This window comes from Lepisosteus platostomus, unplaced genomic scaffold (assembly GCF_059453375.1).
Source record: "Lepisosteus platostomus isolate fLepPlt1 unplaced genomic scaffold, fLepPlt1.hap1 Scaffold_109_H1, whole genome shotgun sequence".
Classification (NCBI taxonomy): Eukaryota; Metazoa; Chordata; class Actinopteri; order Semionotiformes; family Lepisosteidae; genus Lepisosteus; species Lepisosteus platostomus.
In genome coordinates, this window is record NW_028291490.1 from 84,824 (window position 1) to 112,103 (window position 27,280).

The 27,280-nt window shown below is 48.5% G+C and overlaps 14 non-coding genes across 14 annotated transcripts; 10 read left to right on the forward strand and 4 right to left on the reverse strand.

Annotated features, from left to right (window-relative positions):
• Window positions 1-3,216: 3,216 nt before the first annotated feature.
• Window positions 3,217-3,289, forward strand: trnav-cac (transfer RNA valine (anticodon CAC)). Its single transcript has one exon. It is a non-coding gene; the product is annotated as a tRNA-Val (tRNA).
• Window positions 3,290-4,852: 1,563 nt separating this feature from the next.
• Window positions 4,853-4,926, forward strand: trnat-agu (transfer RNA threonine (anticodon AGU)). The gene has a single exon. It is a non-coding gene; the product is annotated as a tRNA-Thr (tRNA).
• Window positions 4,927-6,302: 1,376 nt separating this feature from the next.
• Window positions 6,303-6,444, forward strand: LOC148637672 (U4 spliceosomal RNA). Its single transcript, XR_015931277.1, has one exon. It is a non-coding gene; the product is annotated as a U4 spliceosomal RNA (small nuclear RNA).
• A 6,758-nt stretch (window positions 6,445-13,202) lies between these two features.
• On the forward strand, window positions 13,203-13,319 carry LOC148637673 (U5 spliceosomal RNA). Its single transcript, XR_015931262.1, has one exon. It is a non-coding gene; the product is annotated as a U5 spliceosomal RNA (small nuclear RNA).
• A 391-nt stretch (window positions 13,320-13,710) lies between these two features.
• Window positions 13,711-13,827, forward strand: LOC148637674 (U5 spliceosomal RNA). The gene has a single exon (XR_015931265.1). It is a non-coding gene; the product is annotated as a U5 spliceosomal RNA (small nuclear RNA).
• A 391-nt stretch (window positions 13,828-14,218) lies between these two features.
• LOC148637675 (U5 spliceosomal RNA) lies at window positions 14,219-14,336 on the forward strand. The gene has a single exon (XR_015931268.1). It is a non-coding gene; the product is annotated as a U5 spliceosomal RNA (small nuclear RNA).
• A 390-nt stretch (window positions 14,337-14,726) lies between these two features.
• On the forward strand, window positions 14,727-14,843 carry LOC148637676 (U5 spliceosomal RNA). Its single transcript, XR_015931270.1, has one exon. It is a non-coding gene; the product is annotated as a U5 spliceosomal RNA (small nuclear RNA).
• Window positions 14,844-15,234: 391 nt separating this feature from the next.
• Window positions 15,235-15,351, forward strand: LOC148637677 (U5 spliceosomal RNA). Its single transcript, XR_015931266.1, has one exon. It is a non-coding gene; the product is annotated as a U5 spliceosomal RNA (small nuclear RNA).
• A 390-nt stretch (window positions 15,352-15,741) lies between these two features.
• LOC148637678 (U5 spliceosomal RNA) lies at window positions 15,742-15,858 on the forward strand. Its single transcript, XR_015931279.1, has one exon. It is a non-coding gene; the product is annotated as a U5 spliceosomal RNA (small nuclear RNA).
• A 757-nt stretch (window positions 15,859-16,615) lies between these two features.
• LOC148637679 (U4 spliceosomal RNA) lies at window positions 16,616-16,757 on the reverse strand. The gene has a single exon (XR_015931276.1). It is a non-coding gene; the product is annotated as a U4 spliceosomal RNA (small nuclear RNA).
• A 233-nt stretch (window positions 16,758-16,990) lies between these two features.
• Window positions 16,991-17,104, reverse strand: LOC148637680 (U5 spliceosomal RNA). The gene has a single exon (XR_015931269.1). It is a non-coding gene; the product is annotated as a U5 spliceosomal RNA (small nuclear RNA).
• Window positions 17,105-23,350: 6,246 nt separating this feature from the next.
• On the reverse strand, window positions 23,351-23,424 carry trnan-auu (transfer RNA asparagine (anticodon AUU)). Its single transcript has one exon. It is a non-coding gene; the product is annotated as a tRNA-Asn (tRNA).
• Window positions 23,425-24,598: 1,174 nt separating this feature from the next.
• trnar-ucg (transfer RNA arginine (anticodon UCG)) lies at window positions 24,599-24,671 on the forward strand. The gene has a single exon. It is a non-coding gene; the product is annotated as a tRNA-Arg (tRNA).
• A 1,559-nt stretch (window positions 24,672-26,230) lies between these two features.
• trnas-uga (transfer RNA serine (anticodon UGA)) lies at window positions 26,231-26,312 on the reverse strand. The gene has a single exon. It is a non-coding gene; the product is annotated as a tRNA-Ser (tRNA).
• Window positions 26,313-27,280: the final 968 nt, after the last annotated feature.

Here is a 27,280-nt window from a genome sequence, read left to right on the forward strand (position 1 = left end):
CCAGCCAAGATTCAATTACTGTCTCTCAGGCATCCCAGCAGTGGATTTCATGACTTCAGACAGCCATCTTTATCAGTGGAGAACTCAATGCTCTGAGGTTTACTGGCAGAGTCTCACACTGGGTAATATGTTGGTAAATAATGTCCTATGGAATTCTACTATTGATAAATTCTACTATGGAACTGCGATGTGTCCTGAAAAAATCTTCTATGATAGTGGTACAGTCCATCACACCCCACCTACAGCCTTTAAAAGAGAAAAAAAAAACTGACAACAACAAAGTAAGTCTGGTGTAATCAACTAGGTCTTGCAAACATACTTAACCTCTTCCAGCTACCAACATTACAAATGCTGTTTACACATTAGATGGTTATTTTTTGGCTTCTGATATTATGGTGGAAAAAGAGCCCTGGAATCTTTGTAGAAGGACAAAAGACGGAAAGAACAGGCAGTGTAACCATGGCGAAGAGAAGGGAAATATTGGAGAGAGCTTTTTTCATACACTTTTTATCGTTGTTTTTCCAGCCCAACAATGATCAACAAATATGGGCAGGCGTCCTGTGCCAAATCCAATCTACCTTTCTTCCAAGCATACAGGAATGTCAGTGAATTAAATATTGACATATGAAAATACCCAAAAATATGCAATCACACATATGCAGTTTGAGCAAACATAAGACAATACCCAAGTACCACAAACTACCAGGCATCATAAGCAGTTCAGGTGGGGAGCTGTGTCAGCATGCGTAGGCTGCAAAGGAACAAGTAATAGGTCTATTCCATGCTTAAAAGAGAAGAAAGAAAACACAACATTTCAGCCGTGGAGCCCTCACACCTGAAGAAGGCTCCACGGCCGAAACGTTGTGTTTTCTTTCTTCTCTTTTCATCTAGTGTCATTAGCCAGTTCCTGTCAAAATAAAATAGAAAAGGATAACATTCTAGAGAGAGTTTGAAATACCAAGGTACAATTTAAACCATATTTCTTCCACTACAACCACAATATTTTGGAGAGATCGCTGAGCCTAACTGTTCTGGCATGTCCGTTAGCCTCCGTCCTGCTTCAGCAATGAATGCAACGGGGCACATTCTGAGGGAGATGCGGTCAATCAGGTTGCAGGAAAACCATGCTATGCTTTTTTTTGAGATCCTGAAAAGGACAGAGGGGCCATGTATATGTGTGCAGCTGGATATGTTATTGCAGGTGGCGTAGCAAATTCTGCTGAAGCCCCACTGCCTGGTGTGGACGGTAGCTGTGCATGTTGCAGCAGAATTGTGCATGTGAGATCAAGGGGGCATGTCATGTGTTTGAGCACTTCACTCCCTTCCGGAAGCACGTGATTCCCTGAGTCCAAAAAATTTGTAAGTTCTTTGGATGACCTGTGGACCGATCTTTCACGATGAAGAATTCCTTAAGAAGAATAGATCTCGGCCCACCATCCCAATGCCTCCATCTGAAAACAGCAACCTCCCACTGCCCTTAGTCTGCAAGGCAGTCCTTTCAAGTGCGATGATGACGCCGGGACCTTCGTTGCCTATTGTACGAGCTGAACTTTTGTGCTCATCAATTCAAGGCTCTTTCCATCAACTCATCTTGTCTTTTGACGCTTCATGTTTTGTACTCCTTTGACTATCGGCATATCGGGTGACTGCAAACACTGAAGTTCTTGCTTACGGAGTGTGGAACAGTGTTTTCAAGTGATCGCTGTTCTGTCATGTTGACGCCGAGTGAATCTTTCTTTGGCAACATGGGCAGGCTGACAGCAGCGCGAGCTAAAGTAATGGCAAATTTCTTGACTTATTTCTGAATGTGAATGTTCTTTAGAAAAGGGATGCGGCGTTGCTTCTCCCCCGTGTAAAGGTCACGCATTCCAGACGTGGTTATGAGCGAACAGTTGCCGCAAGTGTTTGAAAAGAGCAAGAGAGGAAGCAGCCCTGCCCCGTGTGAGGATCAAACTCAGGACCTTCAGACAATGAGACTGACGCGCTACCAACTACACCAACGAGGCCAGCTGCAGTACACAGCTGGAAAGTTTGCCTCATATGGATTTCAGTCGCCCGTTCCCTAATCTTTAGACGCCCTCTGCTGGATGTTGCATTTGCCTTTTGATCTCACCGATACTTTTTTGGTCTGTTTCTGTTGCGAGTCCGTTTTTCAGATCTCACCTAGCACAAGTCTCTCTGGCTGAAGTGGCCTCTCTGCTTCAGCATCGTGCCCTCACTCAGCCATTAAAAACGTCACTCGGACTTCTGACATGCTGACATGAAATGTCAAGAGAGAGTGGCGGAGACGCTTAAGGCAGAGAGAAGATGAAGAGGGGGCGTGGCTGCAAAATGATTGACAGCTGCATGACGCTCTCCATGCAAGGCGTGACCACAGGCTAAAGGACACCTTTCGGCACATCAAGCTCTAAGCACACACCTGGAGGACGTGGGAAATGATCCCGTTATCTCTCGCATGCAAAGCGAGCGCTGTACCATGCAAGCTAACCCCCCTCGCTGGGGTTATGCCTCGGTGTCACCTAGTGCCGCTTGTTCCCCTCTTACCGGGTGCAGTTCACTGCCCTTCGTCTGCAAGGCAGTCGTGTAATTGCAGCTTTCTTGACTTATTGATGAAGGTCTGACTGGACGAGCGAATGACGCCTCTCCCCCGTCCTCAAGCTCGCTGACAGAATAAAATGGAAAGTGCTGCCGTGGCTCATTGGTTTAGGGGTATGAGTCTCGCTTAGGGTGCGGGAGGTCCTGGGTTCAACTCCTGGATGAGCCCTTGTGTGTTCTTTTTGTCCTCGTCCACAAGACTGGGAACTGCATGGGCGAATGTGAAGAAGATCCTTCTCGAACGTGCAAAACGTGCGAGAAGAGGGGGCGCTTGTTTCCAGCCAAAACTTCTCGCGTGTGAGACGAGCTGACCATCGCTGCAGGAGGTGGGAGGGTCACTCTGGTAGACAGAGCTGACCTTCGGCAATAGGATTTATACTCTCCAAGATGATATTTGCACTTTCTGGAGAGGCGATTTTCTCCACTTCAGTAGCCAGATTTCGTCGATTGCGTGGAGAGGGCTGTAGAATGTGGCAGCGCCTTTCCTGCTCCGTCCATGACAGGCGTGCTGGTCTCTGGAGAGAGAGCACGGTCCATCAGCGCACTCCAATAAAGGCACTGGAAGCAGCTGAATCGCAATGGCGAAGCTCAACACTGGGCCGCTGGGCATATCTTACCACCGTTTCCGTAGTGTAGTGGTTATCACGTTTGCCTCACATGCGAAAGGTCCCCGGTTCGAAACCGGGCGGAAACAGACTTCTTTTGTCACCACGCACAAAAGGGGATTGGGGATTCGCCTAGCGCTGTGATCGAACAGACCCACTCACCCCTTAGTGTGGCGGGATCTGCACAGTGCATGTCGCAGCGCATCCTGCTTTCACTTCAATGCGCGTCCTGATGTACCCCGGTCTCCCGCGTGACAGGTGGGGACAGGTGACAGGTCCTATACTAACGAGGAAGACATCGCTCTCTCCGACCCCCGGCATTGTGTCCCGAACCACCGTGCTGGAAGCCGACGGGTGCTGTGATTCCTTTACGGAGCAGAAATGACAACCGAGGAGCCGAGAGATCATTTCAGCATTTCGCGTCTGAACGGAAAACACAAACGACCAACTCGGAATGACTTGCCTTTGACGCTTTTCAAAGCGTTCTTTGTGCACGACGACTGCGCCGCCTAGCAGATACAAATGGGTTGTACAACTTTGAACTAGCAAATGGAAGAGGGCTAAGCCCCCTCTCTTTTAGCCCAGGTTCAATCTGTCTCCCAGAATCACCAGGGCGCACACACACACACCCGTGCCGTTGAAGTGCTCTGCTTCATTTCTAAGGGCAACTCAACATTCACTCCTACCCCGAGTGCAGAAAAGACAGTGTCTGCAGCAACAGCAGCTCAGGTCTCTGCACAGGAGCTAAGCTGCCCCCATCTCCTCTGCTCTGCGGCTCCTGCGGAGTGGAGTCCTGCCTGGAGCTGTGTTTGCAGGCGGCGGCTCCCCGCGCCCTGTCTGTGCGTCGTGAAATTAATTAATAACGTTAATAAATTTATAAAGTTAATTTATAAAGTTAATAAAGTTATAAATTAGAAATTAATAACGATATAATTATATTCATGTACCGCAACACAAGAATAGTACACGCTGTACATTGTCTGTCGATAATGTTTCTGTAGTGCTTTTTCAGCACTCAGCACGTGACTGTGCTGGTGGTGCTGTGGGTTAGGTTCCTGACTTCCATATCACACGGTCTATGATTGAATCCCATTGAACTATGACTTTATTTTTTAACAAACATTTCTTTGAAAAAATGAAACGTTTCCCTTGGTCAGAGATTAAATAAAACCTCACTTTTTTTGAGCAGAAGGTTTACTGTGACCTGAGAAGGGCCGGCATCCAATCACGGTGGTACACACACACGCTCTCACCTATATGAGCTACACGGCTACCAAGATGATCTCAGGTGCGCCGAGCTGGTACGGAACATATTGAACTGATCGACGGCGAATTGTCTCTCAGACAGGCTTTTCACCTCTGAGCTCCCTGACTGACAGTGATCAGCTAGGTAGTGAAACAGTCAGCTGCTTCTACGCCTTAAACAGCTGCATCTCGGCGCTTCCACGGAGAGATGATTTGAAAGCCGAACATCACCCGTTGGGAACAACTTACTATCACTAGTTTAAGAGACTCTTAAGGTCTTGCAGAGGTGCCTGTCTAATAGCATGCACTTTGCAAGCTATAGGTGTTTAGGCTGAGGCAGAATGCCTGTTAACAAAATGTTTTTCTAAAGGTGTGTCCAAGTGGCTGCAAAAGGACAACACTCCTGGGGCGCCGTGGCTTAGTTGGTTAAAGCGCCTGTCTAGTAAACAGGAGATCCTGGGTCCGAATCCCAGCGGTGCCTTCTTTGTTCTGTCTTCTCGAACAGTACTGGTCATTATGGACAACCGCCTACGGCTAGACTTAATTAAATGCAAGTATTCATTTCCTGTCTTTAACGCGACTTGTTTTTCTTAAAATGGATGCAACTTGCAAAACATGAAATACAAACCTTGCTAATCAGCGCTAGCGGCTGGCAAAAAAAAAAGAAGTCAGCAATGTTTTTTTTCTTTAACCTTAACCCTGCTAATGGAGAAGAGTTAATCGACCGAGTCTATGCAGCTTAAACGGTGCGCATGTCGGGTCCTTAGCTGAAAGGGTGGTAAATCACGCTCACCCCAGTCCTTAATCTTTTAAAGAGGATACAAAATTGAACCTAGTCGCCACATCACATACATCCTATTCAACGATAAAAAGGTAACATCTATCCTCGTCCAGAGTAAATCTCACGTTGAGGGCATATTTTTTTCCACTTTATCATGAGTCGGGCTCGGCTGCACAGAGGAGAGAGCAGAGCAATGAGGTCACGGGGACAGGGGAGTCACATGCTGGCGGTTTGAATACGCGGAAGATCACTGAGGGATCCACAGTATGTGGACCCTCCGTGCGCCATCAGTCCGCACTCCGGACTCTGAATCCTGCCATCCGAGTTAAGATCTCGGCGGAACCTGAGGCGCAGTTCCTTCTTAAAACGTAATCTGGTGAGCATTTCTAGAATCGTACTTGTATAGATGCAGCCTTTAATGTGTTGCTAGGTTAAAATTGATGACTTCTTGAACTTCAGTAGGCAACTGCCCTCTTGATTTCGGATTTAATTTCTTTATTACAGGGGCGCTTTTATGAAGACAGAGTCATGTTCAGGTACTTTGCTTGATGGAGGAAGCTCATTTCGGACTCTGTGATCTGCTCACCTGGAAAGGTCTACTGTACTACTACAAGAGAGAAGTAGAGTCTGGAAGAAGGGACAATTTTATGATGCTTTGGAAGGTAATGCTTTTTTTTCTTTGAAATCGAAATGAATCAGAATATCAGTGCAAAAGACAAACTCTTGGTTTGGTTTAAAGAGATATGGTTTTAAAACAGACAAAATGTAGAAAACAGGTGTTTCTCACTTTTGGAAAAGAATGGACCGGGGGTAATATTTTACTAGTTGCAGGGCTGAGATCACTGGGTTACAGTCCTGTAGTGTCACACCAGGGACAGTGGCGCAATGCATAATGCATCTGACTACGGATTAGGAGATTGTAGGTTCGACTCCTACCTGGCTCGGGTCGTTTTAAAACACATCGGGCTATTCCCCAAGTAGCCTGTGCTACTTACTGCATTGTAATCGTACCCAGTAAGAGATTTCCTTCATATAAATGAACTGCACCTGACAGCTTTAGAATAACACCTGGGCTCAGTACGGTGCTGAGAGCTCAGCGTTGCTGTTGTTCTAATTAGCACGCACGATTGTTGCTAGTTGAAAACTTTTCCCAATACCCCGCTTCCGCTGGTTTGCAATACAATCGGCGAAAGCAATTTTTGACAGTCTCGTCAGAGACTGAGCAAGGTGTTTAAAGACAGATTTTGTCATGGTGACATCATGGTAGAAAGAAACGAGCTTGTTACGTCTCAACAGAAACGCTCTTTATCTCTTTCAGCGTTATGCAGAGAACAGCGTCTGTCGAGATCACTTTTGAGTCAGCGCGAAACGCCGTGTGCTGTCAGTTTGATTTCATATTGCTCGTAGCGGCGCCCGGCTTTTGTCTGTCAAACGTTAGGTTGCGCTTCTTCATGCTGCATCGTCGGCATGAGTGGAGCTTTTTAAACGTCTGTACTTACTGCGCCCCATAAGAAATCGTTTGTCCCCGTTCAAAAGAGATTGTGCGATGTCCTGCAGCGTTTGCAAAGCAAACCTTTGACAGTTTGAAAAGAGGAATTTATTGTGCTTCCTGTGCGTGCAGTAGTTACAAAGTTGAAGGTCTTTACACGATCTGCTGCAGTTTTCAGTGGGCGAGCTTTGTCAGATGTCTTGGAAAAACGCACTGTGTTTCGGCTCGGGAAACATCATGGGCAGTGTCCTGCATGTTTCTGTGTATAGCTGTCTTTTAACACATACAGAATTCATTAGAAATCATTGATTTCTCCAATTAACAAGGGTCCCTTTTGAACCTGCGAGAAGCATTCCTTCAATGTAACAGATTTACTCCGGGGAAAGGCAGCATGACATTGAGAGTAGCTCAAGCTTTCAGCACCCGTATCGGACTGCGTGTATGCAGACACCGCTCAGAATCCCCTGTAAGATTCTCCTTCAATTCCGTTTTGCAGTGCTTTAGCTCTTTCAAAAGGCTTCGCTTTGCTAGTCATAATCCAAGGCTCATGACAGCATTTGAAACCAATTGCCACTGCGTTGGCCAGGAATCGAACCCGGGTCAACTGCTTGGAAGGCAGCTATGCTCAACACTATACCACCAATGCACGCCCACAGGTGCCCTGCAGGACACCACCAGAGAATGCTCACGATTTCGGAAGCTGTCTCCGGGACGTGCTGATTCCACACATCCTGAATAAATCATGATATTGTTAGTTGCTGTAGCTAGACGTTCAAATGAGTTTCATGGCCAGATGGACTGTTTCCTCCAGCGATTTCGATTTTTAAGAACTTTTATTTCCTTTTCACAATAAAATACAGGGCATCACAAATGCTTTACATTAATATACATACTTAAAACAGTATATATGATCACATCTTATTACATTTTGACACGGTACGAGTTACATAGCAACAATTTCTTTTTTCTGAAGCAAATCACATTCTTTACTTAAACATGATAGTGTTTTTCACAGTTTCTTGAGATATTGACCTATGCCCTCTATTTCCCACAGATTTTCTGCTTCCTCCCTCCCTTCTCTCCACAGATCTCTGAGGTAATAGTTCTCTCGGGTGATGAACAGGGCCAGGCTACCTGCAGCCTTGACTGGGATCTTGATGCCTTTGAACAGCCCCATGTTCCTCACTCTCCACAGGGCGTCTTTCCCACTGTTCACCACGGCCCAGATCCTGTCAAACACGTCAGGAGGAAGTTTGACAGGAGAGATGCCGTATATGACGAAAGCAGCGGTCAGGGTAAATTGGGGCGAGAGAGCCTGCAACCAATCTTCAAACTGTGCCCAGAAGGCCTTAGCAAAAAACCAGGACCACAGGAGATGGGTCACAGTCTCCTCCTCGCTGCAGCCCACCCTAACGCAGCGAGGGCTGGGTGTGAGGACCATACGGTACAAGGAAGTTCGTACCGGTAAGCACTGGTGGACGACACTCCAGGCTAAATCTCTGTGAATGTTGCACAGAAACTTAGAGGATGTGTGTTTCCACACCTTCCTTGTTTGGGCTGATGTTAAAATGCCCACAGGGGTCTGCCTATTGTTCTGGGGTGCAAAGAAATCTTCCAGTTTTTGGACGCTGACATCTCGGAGGGGAATATGGCCAATTGTGTGAGATCTTAGAAAACTTTTAACTGTCCCATAAATTGCAGGGCATGTGTCAGAGAGTGGGACATCCAGCTTGGGTCTGACACCCCACACTCTGAACACCTCCCTACCTACCCAGAGCCTGGAAAAATAAGTCCAGGTACGCGCTGCAGGTGCTGTTGCAAAGCCTCTCAGCACAGAGGCCAGGAAAATGCACAGCAGCTTCGTAGCAATATCTGGGACAGACTTCCCCCCTGAGGGTAGCGGCCTGTACATTATTTCCCTTCTGAGTCTTTCCTGCTTCACACCCCATAGAAATTGAAACATCAATCTCCTCAGCACCGCCGCAACACGGTGTGGGATTGGGAAGGTAGAAGCCAGAAAATTCAAGACAGGCAAGAGCTTGGCTTTGATGACCAGCACCTTCCCTGTCATGGTGAGGTCTCGGTTCTTCCATTGCATCAGTTTTTTGTTTAAGATTGGCAATTTGTTCTGCCAATTTACTGTTCCCATCTCTTCTCCAAAATACACCCCCAGGACCTTAATTCTCTTCTCTTGCAGCCTGAGATCATGTCCTTCTTTTGGCTCCCTCCAGTTCTGATAAAAAATCTCGCTCTTTGATTTGTTAATTTTTGCAGAGGAAGCCAAAGAGAACCGATCACAGCACTGCAGAGCTCTACTAATTGAGGCATTGTCAGAGAGGAGCAGGGTGACGTCATCCATGTATAGAGATGTCTTTACCTCTCCTCCCCCACTTCCAGGTACTGGTATCCCATTAATGGCCTGATCCTGGCGCAAGGCACAGGCTAAGGGCTCCATAGCCAAAACGAATAACAAGGGGGATAATGGCCAGCCCTGCCTCACAACAGACTTCAAAGGGGCGTGATCTATTGCCATTAACCATTACTCTGCTGTTGCTACCTGTGTACAGCAGGTTAATCCACTTTCTCATGATGGGGCCAAACTTCATGTGCTCAAGTACCGAAGTTAAGTACTGCCGGTTTAGGCGGTCAAAGGCCTTTTCTAGGTCTACACCTGAAATGCACAGAGGGAGGGAGCGATCCTCTGAGTACAGACAGACATCCCTCAACAAGGCCAGGTTGTCGCTCATCAGGCATCCTGCTATCCCACAAGTCTGTTCTTTCCCTACCAGTGAGGCCACTACATTTTGTAGGCGCAGGAAAAGGGCTTTGGACAGGATCTTAGTGTCCACGCCTAACAGGCTGAGGGGTCTCCAGTTCTTTATGTCATTCTTTGCTCCTTTCTTAAACAAGAGAGAGATAGTGCCTTCTCTTAAGGAGTCAGGCAGCAATTCTGTCTTATAGCTTTCCTCGAATAGGAGCAGCAGCGGATCCTGAAGCAGATCCCAAAAGGTGCAATAAAATTCTTTAGGGAGCCCGTCAGCACCCGGAGTTTTCCCCTTCTGTAAGCTCTCCATAGCCTGTCTCAGCTCTTCTACTGTCAAATCCCTCTCAAGTACTTCCTTATCTTCTTCACTCAAAACGTTTTCTAGCTTTGAGGTAAAAAAATGAATTTCTTCATCCTTTACCTCTGTAGAGCTGTACATTCTTGAGTAGAAGGCCTCGGTGCAGGAGAGGATTGCACTCGGCTCTGTTCTCTCTCGTCCCTCCTCATCAACTACACTTTCCATGACAGACTTGGAGCCTTCCACTTTCCTGAAAAAGAGGCGAGAACACTTCTCATTTTCTTCCAAGAACTGCACTCGACTACTTTCTTCGGCTATGCTCCGGATGTCCTTTTTTAAAAGGGTGATATCCTCGAGCACATCGAAGCCACTGTGCATCATCGTGTAGAGACGCTGCAGCTGCCTCTGTTTCCTGGCTAGCACTCCTCTCCGTCTGGCAGCAGCCTTCCTTCCCTCAGCCATGAAAAAGGCCTTTGTCCTCACCTTCACCTCCTCCCACCACTCTCCTACTGACCCGTACAGACACTGCAAGGACAGCCACTGTGATAGTTTCTCCTTGTAGCGGGAGACTACCCCCTCGTTCTCTAGCAGCTTTGTGTTGAGTTTCCAGATGCCTGGGCCAAAGCCCTGGAGTTCCACTCTACGACCTAAAGCCTGATGATCTGAGAAGAAGACAGGCTGAAGAGTGACCCCAACAACTTTCACTCTCTCTGAGACAAAGCAATAGTCAATTCTGGAGCTGCTATTCCTCCCTGACCATGTATATCCTGCTGTTGTGGGATATATACATCTATATGTGTCTGAGAGTTTAAAGTCTTGAACTAAGTTTTGCAGGGCCAGTGACCTGGAATCCAATTTTATCAGAGAGCTAGACTGCCTGTCTGTGTGCTCTAAGATACAATTAAAATCCCCTCCCACTATCACGTCTGTGCTACATAACAATAGGTGAGAGAGTGCCTTGAGTAGCTCCACCCTTCCTCCCACGTCAGTAGGGCAATACACATTGAATATCCGCAGGTTAATGGTCCCCCATTCCACATCCACACACAGCAACCTGCCATCTATGACCCTCTGAATACTTTTCAATTTGAATGCCCATCCTTTGAAAAGAATGGCCACGCCAGAGGCTCTGTTGTTATTGTCCCCTGACCAAACAGAAAGCCCTTTATCCCACCTATCTTCAAAGCTTTTATACCTCTCTTGATAGGCTAAAGCACACTCCTGCAACATCAACACATCTCCCTCTCTCTGCTGGAGGTAATCAAAGACAGACTGGCATTTAACTCTGTCATTGATACCTCTGGTGTTAAGAGATATTATGTTTAGAGCCATATTACATAAGAAAGTGGAACCAGTCTTTACAAAACACATTTCTCTTCTGTCTCACCTGGTCCCTTCTTCTTTTTCTTTTTCTTCTTACCAATTTCCTGCCAGCCATCCTCTGAATGAGCCTTCATCAGGGTGGCAGCAGTAAAAGCATTCACGGAGTCCATTTCAAGGAAGGGGGTAGAGGGAGGGGTGGAGGGGTTCCAGCTGTTCCCATCGCCATGCTCTCCTTCCTCCTCGCTCGGGGAGAAAACAGAGTCATTTTTCCTTTTCCTCAAGTCCAGCTCCTGGGAGCACTGAGGGGAAAGGGGTGCAGCCGATGCACCAGTCTCCTCTTCCCCCTCACCAACCATTTGCTGCAGATCCTCTGTGATGGACTGGATGGAGGAGAGGAGGGCATCTGTAGCACTTGCAGAGTCTGAGAAAAGCAGCTCCGCTGAATCCTGGGTATCGTCGCTGGACCCGCTCCACCGGGGGGCCCCACACTGGCCCTCGTTCTGAGGAGCAGGAGTGGGGGAGGGGTCCTCGCTGTTCTCGGGGGTTTTCAAACCCTCGTGCTTGTCTGGTGCAGTCTGTTGTGGGGGCGTAGTGGATTTCTCTTCCACCGGCCCCGGAACCACAGCAGGGCAGATCCTGGCTGGAGGCTGAGACTTTATCAAACAAGGGTTCTTTGTTTGACTTGTTGTTTGCTTTGGCTTTTCGGGCCGGTTTGGCTGAAACAAGCACTGCCTCATCCTTTCTCATTTTGAGTTTATTGGCGTAGGCATGAGGGCAGTTTATAAAAACGTGTCCTTCCAAGCCAAGTAAATTGCACTTTGGCAGCATTGAACAGTCAGAGGCTAAATGTCCCTGTTTGCCACAGGTCTTGCAGCATTTCACAGTGCAGGGCGATGCCAGGTGTCCCACAGCGCCAACACACCTTTGGTTGTCCCACATAAAAAACATAGCCATTGCAGGCGCCCAGCCAGATTGTAGAGGGCAGGTGCCTTAAGCCTCCATTTATATTGTCCGGTAGCAAGCGAACCTCGAATTTCCTTGCTCCTGCTTTTATACCGTCAACATATCTAACCTCAGTTCCATGGTGGACGGTGCAGTACTGGTTAAGCCAGGTGTGAATGTCCTCCGTCTTTTTTGAAGGTACAGGCATTGAGCATTGGTGGTTCAGTGTTAGAATTCTCGCCTGCCACGCGGGAGGCTTGGTTTTGATTCCCAGCCAATGCAGTGGCTTTTGCAACTCGCAACTGAAAACCCACTGAAGCTAAGCGGGTGTGAGCTAGGTCAGTACCCGGATGAGGGTGAGCTACAGGGAAAAACAAAGCTTCCAGCTGGAAGCGGTGTTAATGGTGCCGGCGGGGGGGCGCTCACCCTGAGGTCTGTGCGGGTCCCAATTCCCCAGTATAGTGACGGAGATGCTGTGTTGTAAGAGGGCGCTGTCTTTTGGATGAGATGTAAAACCGAGGTCACAGCGCTCTGTGTTCATTAAAAATGACCACCAAAACCTTTGACAAAAGCTCTTGGTAATTGATGGTCTTCAAAAATGCTTCTCCTTTAGGTACATTTTAAATCAGCTGAAAAATGCTGTGAAATGGGGGGCATTTCAGGCCAGTGTAGGATTTTGGTTACAAGAACCATGAAAGTGCACAAGAAAGCCCGTACACTGAATTACACGGCTTTCTATTCAAAAGAGGACAAAAGAAATTCCCTGAGTTCGATTTTTTGCAGCACTGAGAGGGGCACTGTTGCGAGGCCAGTTAGCTCAGTTGGTTAGAGCGTGGTGCTAATAACGCCAAGGTTGTTGGGTCCGGCCGTCTGATTGGCGTTCTTTTCTTTGGGGGGCGGGAAGTGTCCGGCCGCAGGGGATCTTGGGACCTTGCCTGCATAGCAGCTTCCCAGAGTGCGTCGTTTCCGGCACAGTGTGGCCGGGTGTTTTCCGAGTTATCGCACGGATTGGTCACGCTCGCAAGCCGTGAGCCGCAGGCGATGAGCCCGGAGCTGAACGGGCCCCACTGGCTAGTTTGTAAGGCCAGGTGCATTGCCAACCACGACCGGCAGCGCAGAGGCTTTGAAGGCGGCCTGGGCTCCTGCAGCTGTGCAACCACGCACTCTGGTTTCTCTTCATCTTGTACAAATCTTTTGCCTTTTACTAAAGATTTCCGTGGAGAGGAGCATGAATGAGTTCCATGCAATTTTTGTGCTTCCCTGCCTTCGGGTGGGGCGCAGCCTGGCTGGTCAAAGAGAGAAAACAAAAACGCCCGCAATCGGTCTTGTTATGGCGATTGTGGCAGTCTGCTCCGCGAGTCCTCGGTCTCCATCCGTCTGATTGGCGCTCTTTTCTTTGGGGGTTGGGAAGTGTCCGGCCGCAGGGGATCTTGGGACCTCGCTTTGCATAGCGGCTTCCCAGAGTGCGTCGTTTCCGGCACAGTGTGGCCGGGTGTTTTCCGAGTTATCGCACGGATTGGTCACGCTCGCAAGCCGTGAGCCGCAGGCGATGAGCCCGGAGCTGAACGGGCCCCACTGGCTCGTTTGTAAGGCCAGGTGTATTGCCAACCACGACCGGCAGGGCAGAGGCTTTGAAGGCGGCCTGGGCTCCTGCAGCTGTGCAGCCGCGCACTCTGGTTTCTCTTCATCTCGTACAAATCTTTCGCCTTTTACTAAAGATTTCCGTGGAGAGGAGCATGAATGCGTTCCATGCAATTTTTGTGCTTCCCTGCCTTCGGGTGGGGCGCAACCTGGCTGGTCAAAGAGAGAAAACAAAAACGCCCGCAATCAGTCTTGTTATGGCGATTGTGGCAGTCTGCTCCGCGAGTCCACGGTCTCCGGCCGTCTGATTGGCGCTCTTTTCTTTGGGGGGCGGGAAGTGTCCGGCCGCAGGGGATCTTGGGACCTCGCTTTGCATAGCGGCTTCCCAGAGTGCGTCGTTTCCGGCACAGTGTGGCCGGGTGTTTTCCGAGTTATCGCACGGATTGGGCACGCTCGCAAGCCGTGAGCCGCAGGCGATGAGCCCGGAGCTGAACGGGCCCCACTGGCTAGTTTGTAAGGCCAGGTGCATTGCCAACCACGACCGGCAGCGCAGAGGCTTTGAAGGCGGCCTGGGCTCCTGCAGCTGTGCAGCCACGCACTCTGGTTTCTCTTCATCTCGTACAAATCTTTCGCCTTTTACTAAAGATTTCCGTGGAGACGAGCATGAACGAGTTCCATGCAATTTTTGTGCTTCCCTGCCTTCGGGTGGGGAGCAGCCTGGCTGGTCAAAGAGAGAAAACAAAAACGCTCGCAATCGGTCTTGTTATGGCGATTGTGGCAGTCTGCTCCGCGAGTCCTCGGTCTCCGGCCGTCTGATTGGCGCTCTTTTCTTTGGGGGTTGGGAAGTGTCCGGCCGCAGGGGATCTTGGGACCTCGCTTTGCATAGCGGCTTCCCAGAGTGCGTCGTTTCCGGTACAGTGTGGCCGGGTGTTTTCCGAGTTATCGCACGGATTGGTCACGCTCGCAAGCCGTGAGCCGCAGGCGATGAGCCCGGAGCTGAACGGGCCCCACTGGCTAGTTTGTAAGGCCAGGTGCATTGCCAACCACGACCGGCAGCGCAGAGGCTTTGAAGGCGGCCTGGGCTCCTGCAGCTGTGCAGCCACGCACACTGGTTTCTCTTCATCTCGTACAAATCTTTCGCCTTTTACTAAAGATTTCTGTGGAGAGGAGCATGAATGAGTTCCATGCAATTTTTGTGCTTCCTTGCCTTCGGGTGGGGCGCAGCCTGGCTGGTCAAAGAGAGAAAACAAAAACGCCCGCAATCGGTCTTGTTATGGCGATTGTGGCAGTCTGCTCCGCGAGTCCACGGTCTCCGGCCGTCTGATTGGCGCTCTTTTCTTTGGGGGGCGGGAAGTGTCCGGCCGCAGGGGATCTTGGGACCTCGCTTTGCATAGCGGCTTCCCAGAGTGCGTCGTTTCCGGCACAGTGTGGCCGGGTGTTTTCCGAGTTATCGCACGGATTGGGCACGCTCGCAAGCCGTGAGCCGCAGGCGATGAGCCCGGAGCTGAACGGGCCCCACTGGCTCGTTTGTAAGGCCAGGTGTATTGCCAACCACGACTGGCAGGGCAGAGGCATTGAAGGCGGCCTGGGCTCCTGCAGCTGTGCAGTCACGCACTCTTGTTTTTCTTCATTTCGTACAAATCTTTCGCCTTTTACTAAAGATTTCCGTGGAGAGGAGCATGAATGAGTTCCATGCAATTTTTGTGCTTCCCTGCCTTCGGGTGGGGCGCAGCCTGGCTGTTCAAAGAGAGAAAACAAAAACGCTCGCAATCGGTCTTGTTATGGCGATTGTGGCAGTCTGCTCCGCGAGTCCACGGTCTCCGGCGTCTGATTGGCGCTCTTTTCTTTGGGGGGCGGGAAGTGTCCGGCCGCAGGGGATCTTGGGATCTCACTTTGCATAGCGGCTTCCCAGAGTGCGTCGTTTCCGGCACAGTGTGGCCGGGTGTTTTCCGAGTTATCGCACGGATTCGGCACGCTCGCAAGCCGTGAGCCGCAGGCGATGAGCCCGGAGCTGAACGGGCCCCACTGGCTCGTTTGTAAGGCCAGGTGTATTGCCAACCACGACCGGCAGGGCAGAGGCTTTGAAGGCGGCCTGGGCTCCTGCAGCTATGCAGCCACGCACTCTGGTTTCTCTTCATCTCGTACAAATCTTTCGCCTTTTACTAAAGATTTCCGTGGAGAGGAGCATGAATGAGTTCCATGCAATTTTTGTGCTTCCCTGCCTTCGGGTGGGGCGCAGCCTGGCTGGTCAAAGAGAGAAAACAAAAACGCCCGCAATCGGTCTTGTTATGGCGATTGTGGCCGTTTGCTCCGCGAGTCCACGGTCTCCGGCCGTCTGATTGGCGCTCTTTTCTTTGGGGGTTGGGAAGTGTCCGGCCGCAGGGGATCTTGGGACCTCGCTTTGCATAGCGGCTTCCCAGAGTGCGTCGTTTCCGGCACAGTGTGGCCGGGTGTTTTCCGAGTTATCGCACGGATTGGGCACGCTCGCAAGCCGTGAGCCGCAGGCGATGAGCCCCGAGCTGAACGGGCCCCACTGGCTCGTTTGTAAGATCTGCGGCAGATCGTGTAAAGACGTTCAACTTTGTAACTACTGCACCCACAGGAAGCAGAATAAATTCCTCTTTCAAACTGTCAAAGGTTTGCTTTGCGAACGCTGCAGGACATCGCACAATCTGTTTTGAACGGGGACAAACGATTTCTTATGAGGCGCAGTAAGTACAGACGTTTAAAAAGCTCCACTCATGCCGACGATGCAGCATGAAGAAGCGCAACCTAACGTTTGACAGACAAAAGCCTGGCGCCGCTACGAGCAATATGAAATCAAACTGACAGCACACAGCGTTTCGCGCTGACTCAAAAGTGATCTCGACAGACGCTGTTCTCTGCATAACGCTGAAAGAGCTAAAGAGTGTTTCTGTTGAGACGTAACAAGCTTGTTTCTTTCTACCATGATGTTACCATGACAAAATCTGTCTTTAAACACCTTGCTCAGTCTCTGACGAGACTGTCAAGAATTGCTTTCGCTAATTGTATTGCAAACCGGCGGAAGCGGGGTATTGGGAAAAGTTTTCAACTAGCAATAATCGCGCATCGGCTAAACCTCAAAGGCTACGATACTGCCACTGCGCAAAGCTGACGGTTGCCAGGCAACCGCGTGGATCCTATGGAAATCGTTATCAATCGTCTCATGGCATGTCGTTGCTGTAACGCTTCATATTTGCGGCCGGACACTTCCCGCCCCCCAAAGAAAAGAGCGCCAATCAGACAGGCGGAGACCGAGGACTGGCAAAGCAGACAGCCACAGTCGCCGTAATAAGAGCGATTGTGAGCGGTTTTGTTTTCTCTCTTTGACCAGCCCAGCTGCGCCCCACCCGAAGGCAGGAAAGCACAAAAATTGTATGGAACTCATTCATGCTCCTCTCCATAGAAATCTTTAGTAAAAGGCAAAAGATTTGTACGAGATGAAGAGAAACCAGAGTGCGTGGCTGGACAGCTGCAGGAGCCCAGGCTGCCTTCAAGGCCTCTGCCCTGCCGGTCGTGGTTGGCAATGCACCTGGCCTTACAAACGAGCCAGTGGGGCCCGTTCAGCTCCGGGCTCATCGCCTGCGGCTCTCGGCTTACCTGGCAGGGGAGATACCTTGATCAGCCTGTAGTTGGAGTAGTTGGATTGTTTTCTTGTTTTGTGGAAGCAGTGTTTGTTTTGCAGTTTGAGATGGCAACCTTTGGATCCCGCAAGAATGCTGTACATTTTGAGCTTTTGGATGACCTCTTCATGGATCGTATGCAGTTCAGCAGAAAAGTGTTACAGAAGGAACTTGGCTTTGAACCTCGGCACTTGGATTTCATCTTCGCTCTCCCAGGTCAGAAAGCATTTGAGGTTGTATTTGCTACCTATCCTCCGTTTGAACAATGCGTGGATGTCTTTGAGGCAAAAAGAGGGAAAGTTCCTGCACTTGAGAAGATCAACTTGCAGCCTCTGACACAGAGAGAGAGGAAAACGGTGCATGTTGTTATGTTCTCGGAACTGGCAAAGACGGAGGACATTCACATCTGGCTTAACCAGTACTGCACCGTCCACCATGGAACTGAGGTTAGAGATGTTGACGGTATAAAAACAGGAGCAAGGAAATTCGAGGTTCGCTTACTACCGGACAATGTAAATGGAGGCTTAAGGCACCTGCCCTCTACAATCCGGCTGGGCGCCTGCAATGGCTATGTTTTTTATGTGGGACAACCAAAGGTGTGTCGGCGCTGTGGTGCTGTGGGACACCTGGCATCGTCCTGCACTGTGAAATGCTGCAAGACCTGTGGCAAACAGGGACATTTAGCCTCTGACTGTTCAATGCTGCCAAAGTGCAATTTATGTGGCTCGGAAGGACACGTTTTTAAGAACTGCCCTCACGCCTACGCCAATAAACTCAAAATGAGAAAGGATGAGGCAGTGCTTGTTTCAGCCAAACCGGCCCGAAAAGCCAAAGCAAACAACAAGTCAAACAAAGAACCCTTGTTGGACAAAGAGTCTCAGCCTCCAGCCAGGATCAGTCCTGCTGTGGCTCCGGGGCCGGTGGAAGAGAAATCCACTACGCTCCCACAACCGCAGACTGCACCAGACAAGCACGAGGGTTTGAAAACCCCCGAGAACAGCGAGGACCCCTCCCCCACTCCTGCTCCTCAGAACGAGGGCCAGTGTGGGGCCCCCCGGTGGAGCGGGTCCAGCGACGATACCCAGGATTCAGCGGAGCTGCTTTTCTCAGACTCTGCAAGTGCTACAGATGCCCTCCTCTCCTCCATCCAGTCCGTCACGGAGGATCTGCAACAGCTGGTGGGTGAGGGGGAAGAGGAGACTGGTGCATCGGCTGCACCCCTTTCCCCTCAGTGCTCCCAGGAGCTGGACTTGAGGAAAAGGAAAAATGACTCTGTTTTCTCCCCGAGCGAGGAGGAAGGAGAGCATGGCGATGGGGACAGCTGGAACCCTTCCACCCCTCTTTCTACCCCCTTCCTTGAAATGGACTCCGTGAACGCTTTTACTGCTGCCACCCTGATGAAGGCTCATTCAGAGGATGGCTGGCAGGAAATTGGTAAGAAGAAAAAGAAAGAGAAGGTAACAGGTGAGACCGAAGAGAAATGTGTTTTGTAAAGTCTGGTTCCACTTTCTTATGTAAAATGGCTCTAAACATAATTTCTCTTAACACCAGAGGTATCAATGACAGAGTTAAATGCCAGTCTGTCTTTGATTACCTCCAGCAGAGAGAGGGAGATGTGTTGATGTTGCAGGAGTGTGCTTTAGCCTATCAAGAGAGGTATAAAAGCTTTAAAGATAGGTGGGATAAAGGGCCTTCTGTTTGGTCAGGGGACAATAACAACAGAGCCTCTGGCGTGGCCATTCTTTTCAAAGGATGGGCTTTCAAATTGAAAAGTATTCAGAGGGTCATAGATGGCAGGTTGCTGTGTGTGGATGTGGAATGGGGGACCGTTAACCTGCGGCTAATCAATGTGTATTGTCCTACTGACGTGGGAGGAAGGGTGGAGCTACTCAAGGCACTCTCCCCCCTATTGTTAAGTAGCACAGACGTGATAGTGGGAGGGGATTTTAATTGTATCTTAGAGCACACAGACAGGCAGTCTAGCTCTCCGATAAAATTGGATTCCAGCTCACTGGCCCTGCAAAACTTAGTTCAAGACTTTAAACTCTCAGACACATATAGATGTATATATCCCACAACAGCAGGATATACATGGTCAGGGAGGAATAGCAGCTCCAGAATTGACTATTGCTTTGTCTCAGAGAGAGTGAAAGTTGTTGGGGTCACTCTTCAGCCTGTCTTCTTCTCAGATCATCAGGCTTTAGGGTGTAGAGTGGAACTCCAGGGCGGGACTGTCTTTGGCCCAGGCCTCTGGAAACTCAACACAAAGCTGCTAGAGAACGAGGGGGTAGTATCCCGCTACAAGGAGAAACTATCACAGTGGCTGTCCTTGCAGTGTCTGTACGGGTCAGTAGGAGAGTGGTGGGAGGAGGTGAAGATGAGGACAAAGGCCTTTTTCATGGCTGAGGGAAGGAAGGCTGCTGCCAGACGGAGAGGAGTGCTAGCCAGGAAACAGAGGCAGCTGCAGCGTCTCTACACGATGCTGCACAGTGGCTTCGATGTGCTCGAGGATATCACCCTTTTAAAAAAGTACATCCGGAGCATAGCCGAAGAAAGTAGTCGAGGAGTGCTGTTAAGAGGCAGAGTGCAGTTCTTGGAAGAAAATGAGAAGTGTACTCGCTTCTTTTTCAGGAAAGTGGTAGGCTCCAAGTCTGTCATGGAAAGTGTAGTTGATGAGGAGGGACGAGAGAGAACAGAGCCGAGTGCTATCCTCTCCTGCACCGAGGCCTTCTACTCAAGACTGTACAGCTCTACAGAGCTAAAGGATGAAGAAATTCATTTTTTTACCTCAAAGCTAGAAAACGTTTTGAGTGAAGAAGATAGGGAAGTACTTGAGAGGGATTTGACAGTAGAAGAGCTGAGACAGGCGATGGAGAGCTTACAGAAGGGGAAAACTCCAGGTGCTGACGGGCTCCCTAAAGAATTTTATTGCACCTTTTGGGATCTGCTTCAGGATCCGCTACTGCTCCTATTCGAGGAAAGCTATAAGACAGAATTGCTGCCTGACTCCTTAAGGGAAGGCACTATCTCTCTCTTGTTTAAGAAAGGAGCAAAAAATGACATAAAGAACTGGAGACCCTCAGCCTGTTAGGCTTGGACACTAAGATCCTGTCCAAAGCCCTTTTCCTGCACCTACAAAATGTAGTGGCCTCACTGGTAGGGAAAGAACAGACTTGTGGGATAGCAGGACGCCTGATGAGCGACAACCTGGCCTTGTTGAGGGATGTCTGTCTGTACTCTGAGGATCGCTCCCTCCCTCTTTGCATTTTAGGTGTAGACCTAGAAAAGGCCTTTGACCGCCTAAACCGGCAGTACTTAACATCGGGACTTGAGCACATGAAGTTTGGCCCCATCATGAGAAAGTGGATTAACCTGCTGTACACAGGTAGCAACAGCAGAGTCATGGTTAATGGCAATAGATCACGCCCCTTTGAAGTCTGTTCAGGGGTGAGGCAGGGCTGCCCATTATCCCCCTTGTTATGCGTTTTGGCTATGGAGCCCTTAGCCTGTGCCTTGCGCCAGGATCAGGCCATTAATGGGATACCAGTGCCTGGAAGTGGGGGAGGAGAGGTAAAGACATCTCTATACATGGATGACGTCACCCTGCTCCTCTCTGACAATGCCTCAATTAGCAGAGCTCTGCAGTGCTGTGATCGTTTCTCTTTGGCTTCCTCCGCAAAAATTAACACATCTAAGAGTGAGATTTTTTATCAGAACTGGAGGGAGCCAAAAGAAGGACATGATCTCAGGCTGCAAGAGAAGATAATTAATTTACAGGTGCCATTCCCCGGCATTGTGGCCATTGTCGGTGCTCACACGCGATAAGATAAGGCGGAGGAGAGCGGGGCATGCCCAGCGCCAGACATTCAAGGAGGGGGCAGTGTGAGGTGAGGTGAGGTGAGGTGAGGTGCGACACGCCGGAGCCCCGACGCAGCTAATGCAGAGCAACTGTTGGACTGGCATCGAAAGGACGTGTGCGCACGGAGCGAGCCTTCCCTGCGGCGGAGCGCGGGAACTTTCTCCCACCTCCCGCTGCAGGAGTTGTGTGCGCTGCAGCGGTGCCGAGAGAAAAGCACAGAAGGCAGCAGGCTCTGGAGAGCAGGTAAGAGACGGAGCCTTGTGGGCAGGCGAGCAGGCCCGTTTTTTGGAAATTGCTGAAAAGGTTTGTTCGGTGTGTGGCAGGCGCACGTCGCGAGCTTGCGTGGCGATCTGCCGGTCTGGAGTTATGCAAATGAGGCCGAATTGCATCCCGGGACATGCTGCGAATGCGCAATGGCGACTGCAGATGTGTAGGAAACGGCGCGCTCGTTTTCTCGTTTTGCCCACACTTTTGAGTGTTAGTGTGGCGTGTGAGTGTGCGAAAGAGTGGGCCCAGCAGGAGGCGGTGGCGTGCGGGGTGAGGAGGTGGCCTAGGCTGCGCAATTTGTGCTGTGGGTGCGGGCCTCTTGCAACTTGGTTTATTTGGTTTATTTATGGTTCGCATAAATAAAACCGGAAAAGAGGAATTTATTCTGCTTCCTGTGCGTGCAGTAGTTACAAAGTTGAACGTCTTTACACGATCTGCTGCAGTTTTCAGTGGGCGGGCTTTGTCAGATGGCTTTTAAAAACGCACTGTGTTTCGGCTCGGGAAACATCATGAGAAGTGTCCTGCATGTTTTCAGTGTATAGCTGTCTTTTAACGCATACAGAATTCATTCAAAATCATTGATTTCTCCAATTAACAAGGGTCCCTTAAAGGATGAGTCAAAGTAACGTCTAATCGGATTAGTTTCCTTTGAGCTGGTTCAGAGTTTGCTCAAGAGTTTACCTTTCACAGATGCGCAAAGAAGAATGTTGGGGGTGCATGCTTCAAGGCGCCTTACAGCTGTAGGGAGTGATTCGAGACGATTCGTGGCGTGTGCTCGTTCCCATATACCGTACGCCCCGGGGTGCAGTGCTAGGATGACGTACAATACTGCTTGGGCACGTAACGGCGTTATATGCAAGTGCGGGACGTGAGGGTTTTCGTTTGTTCGTTTTGTTTTGCTCTGCTTTGCTTTGTTCCGTGGTCAAGAGGCGTAAGGTAAGTTGTAATCCAGGGAGAACACTGGTGGCAAACAGTCCAAGGTGAGAGGTGAGGTCCAAAGTCGAAAAGGCAGAAGGGGAGTCCAATATCCAGAATAAAAGAAGTAATGGAAAAAACGCCAGGTAGAGCTCTCAAGGAGTAGACTCAATACCAGCGGGAAGCAGGTAAAGATGGTAAAAATAGCACTGCGTACCGCACGGTGGAGTGTGTGCAGGTGGGTTAACTCGTGCGGCGGCGTTTGTTAATAATCACCCGCTGCTGGTGCTGATTAGATTGCTTAAGAGTTGGTCTTAACTGCCTGGCGGTCATGACAAGCTCCTCTTTAAGCTGTGGTTTAGTTTTGCATTCATGTGTTTCTAGAGCAGTTATTTATGGGGGTGGGTGGGTCTTTCACAGAGGCTCAGGACAAATCCCCTGCATGAAAGTCTACTGTGTGCGTTCAAACAGTCACAGGTCAAGAGCCAGGCAGGAGGACAATGGACAGAAGAAGCAACAAACTAAAAATAAAAGAACGAATATGAAAAAGCCACCATCTTTTTCTTTTTGACATTTTCCGACTTTCATGCAAGCCAGGACAAAGTTGCTCGTAGCTACTTGTGGATTCAAATACTCTATCGAGTGCTTTGATGAGTTTTTGCAATTTGATTGTCGTCCTGTCAGCCTGTTTCTGTTTTTTTTTTCAATCTAGGGATGGAAAGTATGAGGGAAATGATGGAGCAATCAATAACCGCTCCGGAAAAATGGCAGAAAGAAATGGTCCGTCACTAAGGACATTTGTGAAGCAGAGGAGTGACATCACCACAAAGGCGACACATTCTGCTGATGGTTTTGGTGAATAATGATTGAGGCGCGTTAAGAGAAAGGTAGCTGTGTCAGCCTGCGTAGGCTGCAAAGGATCAAGCAAAGGTTTGCTCCATGCTGAAAAGAGAAGAAAAGAAGCACAACGTTTCGACTGTGGAGCCTTCTGCGCCATTTTCTTTAGCGGTGATGATGTTTACATTGGAAAAACTGAGACATGCGTCCCTGGGTGGGCTTGAACCACCAACCTTCTGGTTAATAGCCGAATGCGCTAACCGATTGCACCACAGAGACTGACGGCCGCTTGAGCTCCCTACATTTGCAGGTTTATGGTCAAAGAAAACAATCACTTGCGCTTCTTGCAGCCGGCAATCTTTTTCCACTGACAACCAAGAAATTGATTTCATCTTTCACAAGCTGTATGGATTTCTTCAAAAACAAGTTATTCCAGAAAGGAAATGAATTCTTGCATTAAACTGAACCAAGCTGTACATGTTTGTCTGAAATGAGACATTCGGCACAACAAGACACGGAGAGAGGCACCGCTGGTATTCAGACCCAGGATCGCCTGCTTACTAGGCAGGCACTTTAAGCCACTAGGGAACAGCGCCAGCAGAGCACCGCCCTTTTACAGACACTTGGACACATCTGTGTTCGGTGTGCACTTAACCTGCTCTCTGAGCCCGTTGCCTCCGTCCCATTTAATAGCAGAACTGACGCCAAGAGAAATGATGAGAAATGGCATTTATCGGGCACTTTTCATGTCCAAGGAGCTCAATGCCCTTGACACCTCCCATTCTTTGGCGACACCATTTTTTCTTTTGTTTAATTTCTATACTTATTGATAGAATAAAAACGATATGTCATGTACTGTAAGGGAAATGTCTCTTTTCATGGGGAAAGCTAGCACCAGCAAATGTTGTGTTTAGAAGAAGTGATTTAACATGACACGTGACCTAATTTACCGGAGCAAAAGCTCACCCAGCAAGCCCTGCTTTACTTCTACAGGAGAGAAGTACTGTAGAGTCTGCAAGATGTTCAGCTGGGTAGCTACGTCAGCATGCCTCGGCTGCAAAGGAACAAGTAATAGGTTTATTGCATGCTGAAAAGAGAAGAACGGAAACACAGTGTTTCGGCTGTGAGGTCTTCTCACACCTGAAGAAGCCTCACACCTGTAAAAGGCTCCATGGTTTTCTTTCTTCTCTTTTCAACATGGAATACACCTATTGTCTGCAAGATGTGACAATTTCATGGTGTTTTGGAAGAAAACCTTTTTTCTTTGAATTCAAAATCAATCGGAATTTCAGCACGACACATCAACACTTTTTCTGTTTTAAGGAGATGATATTTTAAACCTGATAAAAATAGTAGGAAACACAAGTTTCTTGCTGTGAAAATGTAGATGGGGAAGTGTACTACTAGTAGCAGTGTAGAGCTCTCTGTGGTTGAGTGCAAGCACATGTTCTATGGGCCAGTAGCGTAATGGATAATGCATCTGACTTCGGATCAGAAGATTGTAGGTTCGAATCCTGCCTGGCTCGTGTGGCTTTTAAACCTCTCAGGTTCCTCGGTAACAGGTTGCTGTCATGTATATGAACTATAGAAAAGCATTTGCCACAACCCGTAAATTAGCACGCAAGTGCGGGCTAGTTAACACAGAACTGTATGGAGATCATCTCCAGCTCCGAGCTCAATTGCAATGAAAAAACATGCAGAACAGAACTGGAGAGCAGCTGAATTTGTGCTCGGTAGGGTGGGGAGGACTCAGCATTGCTATTGTTCTAATTGGCATAAACTGCAGGGAATCTGAATCAGAACATGTCAGTTAGTTCGATCATTGCGTCAATATGTAGGCCACGTTAATATAGAATTATTAGTTTGTCTGTCTCGTCTTTGTATATAGCTGAATGTCCCTGACAATTTCATGTTAGTTTTTAAGAACGACATTGGTGCTAATATATACATATATAGCATATAAGGAACACGTAAAAGTTTAGTCCATGCTGAAAAGATAAGAAAACCGCCACAACGTTTCATCTTGGAATAAATCTTTACTTGTTGTTTTGCAGCCTACCCATTCTGACCTAACTCCTCCCTTGAAATTCCCTAACAGATAAGGGTACGTAACGGCTCATGCGATGCTCAGTTGCAATTTGTCCCAAAACAAACAAGAACAGCAGCTGAGGGTTTGAGTTTGAACATGCACTGTATTAAAGCAGCTTTTATTTCCATTGATAAATGCTAGATATTCCTACAGAGATTCTCCAGGTGTGTAAGCGATTCCTGTTTCTGTTTCTATTTCTGTTTCATATATATAAACAGTATATATATATATGTTACATGTGTCTCTGCAATAGTATAAATGTGTTATACACTATCAGGGGCTGCTTTTTTGGGCACCTCATCTACAACAAGGGATTTTTTTTCATTTATGTTTGTGGACCTTCACCATTTGAGGAAGTGAGTTAGATAAGAAAGTTACAGGTATGGTGAGCAATGACTGACAAAGGCACGTACTGCGTATTCCTTACAGAAGTGTAAGCAATTTGTTCTAAAAAACACCGGCTAAAGTCCAACATCGTTAGCAATCTTATTACTTAAACAGAATTAACATCAATAAACTGTAAGGTGCTGGTACATGCGAGTAGATTTGATCTTCTATTAAACAAAAATGCAATTACAGCTCTAAAAAGGTCAACCTAGACTTCTGTAACAGATCAGTTCAGATCATCGCTGTTCCTCTGACCTTGTGAGTCTTTGGAATTTTAATAATTGTATTTTGCTTGCCTTTCATGTGGTCTGTGTACAAGTCACTGTGGCGTATGCGGTCCTACACAGCCTTGCTATAGATGTGACGAGCCTCCGCTATGTTGCAATGGAGAACAGGTTCAGTAGGGAGCTGCCGAGAAAATTCAGCTGGAAAGCTCATTGCTGAAAAGCATCGGTATCTGTGTCCAGCTGCAAAGCGTCCTTCGTGGGTGCTGAAGAATCGATTTCACAGGCTGCGGGCCCAGACGATTTAGAGTGTTAAAGGTCCCAGCGAAAACGAAACGGCGCTGGTCCTTTTACACGCACGCACGCAACCAAATGCAAAGGACACCGTAGTCAGCAGGATTTGAACCTGCGCAGGGAGACCCCAACAGATTTCAAGTCCGTCACCTTAACCACTCGGCCACGACTACAGCGAGCACCACGGCCGCTGCCTTCTTGCTACAATCGAACAGGGAGTGCGAGGCGGCGGCGGCGGCGGAGGCAACTTTTTTCAAGTTCGCTCTCCGTTTAAGAAACCTTTTACGCCATACGTGCAAGCACACACACACACACCTCAGAGGACTTAAGGGTGGCTTCAAGTTGGAATGATAAAGTCTCCCCGTTCGGACATGAAAACAGAACGTTCTTAGACAGAAAGCAATCAACAACGGAGACATGTGGACGACGATTTTAGTCACTGCACTTTGAATAGCATTTTTACTCCAGTCACAGGAGATGCACCAATGGCCCTTGACCTACGCTCTTACCAATGCCTTGAACATTCAAACAAAACAGCCCTAAAGTCCTGCGGTTTAATATAACGCTGTTACGTGTCGAGGCAGTATTTGATTCCGTCCTACCGTTGAGACACGGGGCGTACAGATGCAGCTATTCAAAACAAGCGGGCGATACCACATTATTTTGCGGTGCGCTTTACGCAGTCTACCACGAGTTACCGTAAATTCTCCTATAAAACCGCAATTAAAATAATAGTATCCGGAATTTCTGCAAGGTGGAGCTAATAAAGCTCAACCTCTCATGTTTGAGCTGTCGCCATCAAAGTCTTTAACGAAGATATTACTAATAGTATTAATAATGAATGACCTTGGACAAGCTGTAAACTCAAAGTAGTGCCCTGGTCCACATTCTTTTTTTCATTGACTGTCTTTGTAAAAGTAACACCACAGCATTTCGCAATCACGCATTTGTTTCCAATCATGCAAAGTACAGTAATTTTTGAGAATCTCCGATTCACCATGCCTTTCACATGCTCATAAAAGAGATTGATTTAGGAACATAAACATATTACTGTATGCAAACTGTACTGTATACAGTATGTATATGTACATGTATATTTAATGTCTTTACTGTGCCCGTTTAAGCATTGAATATTTATATG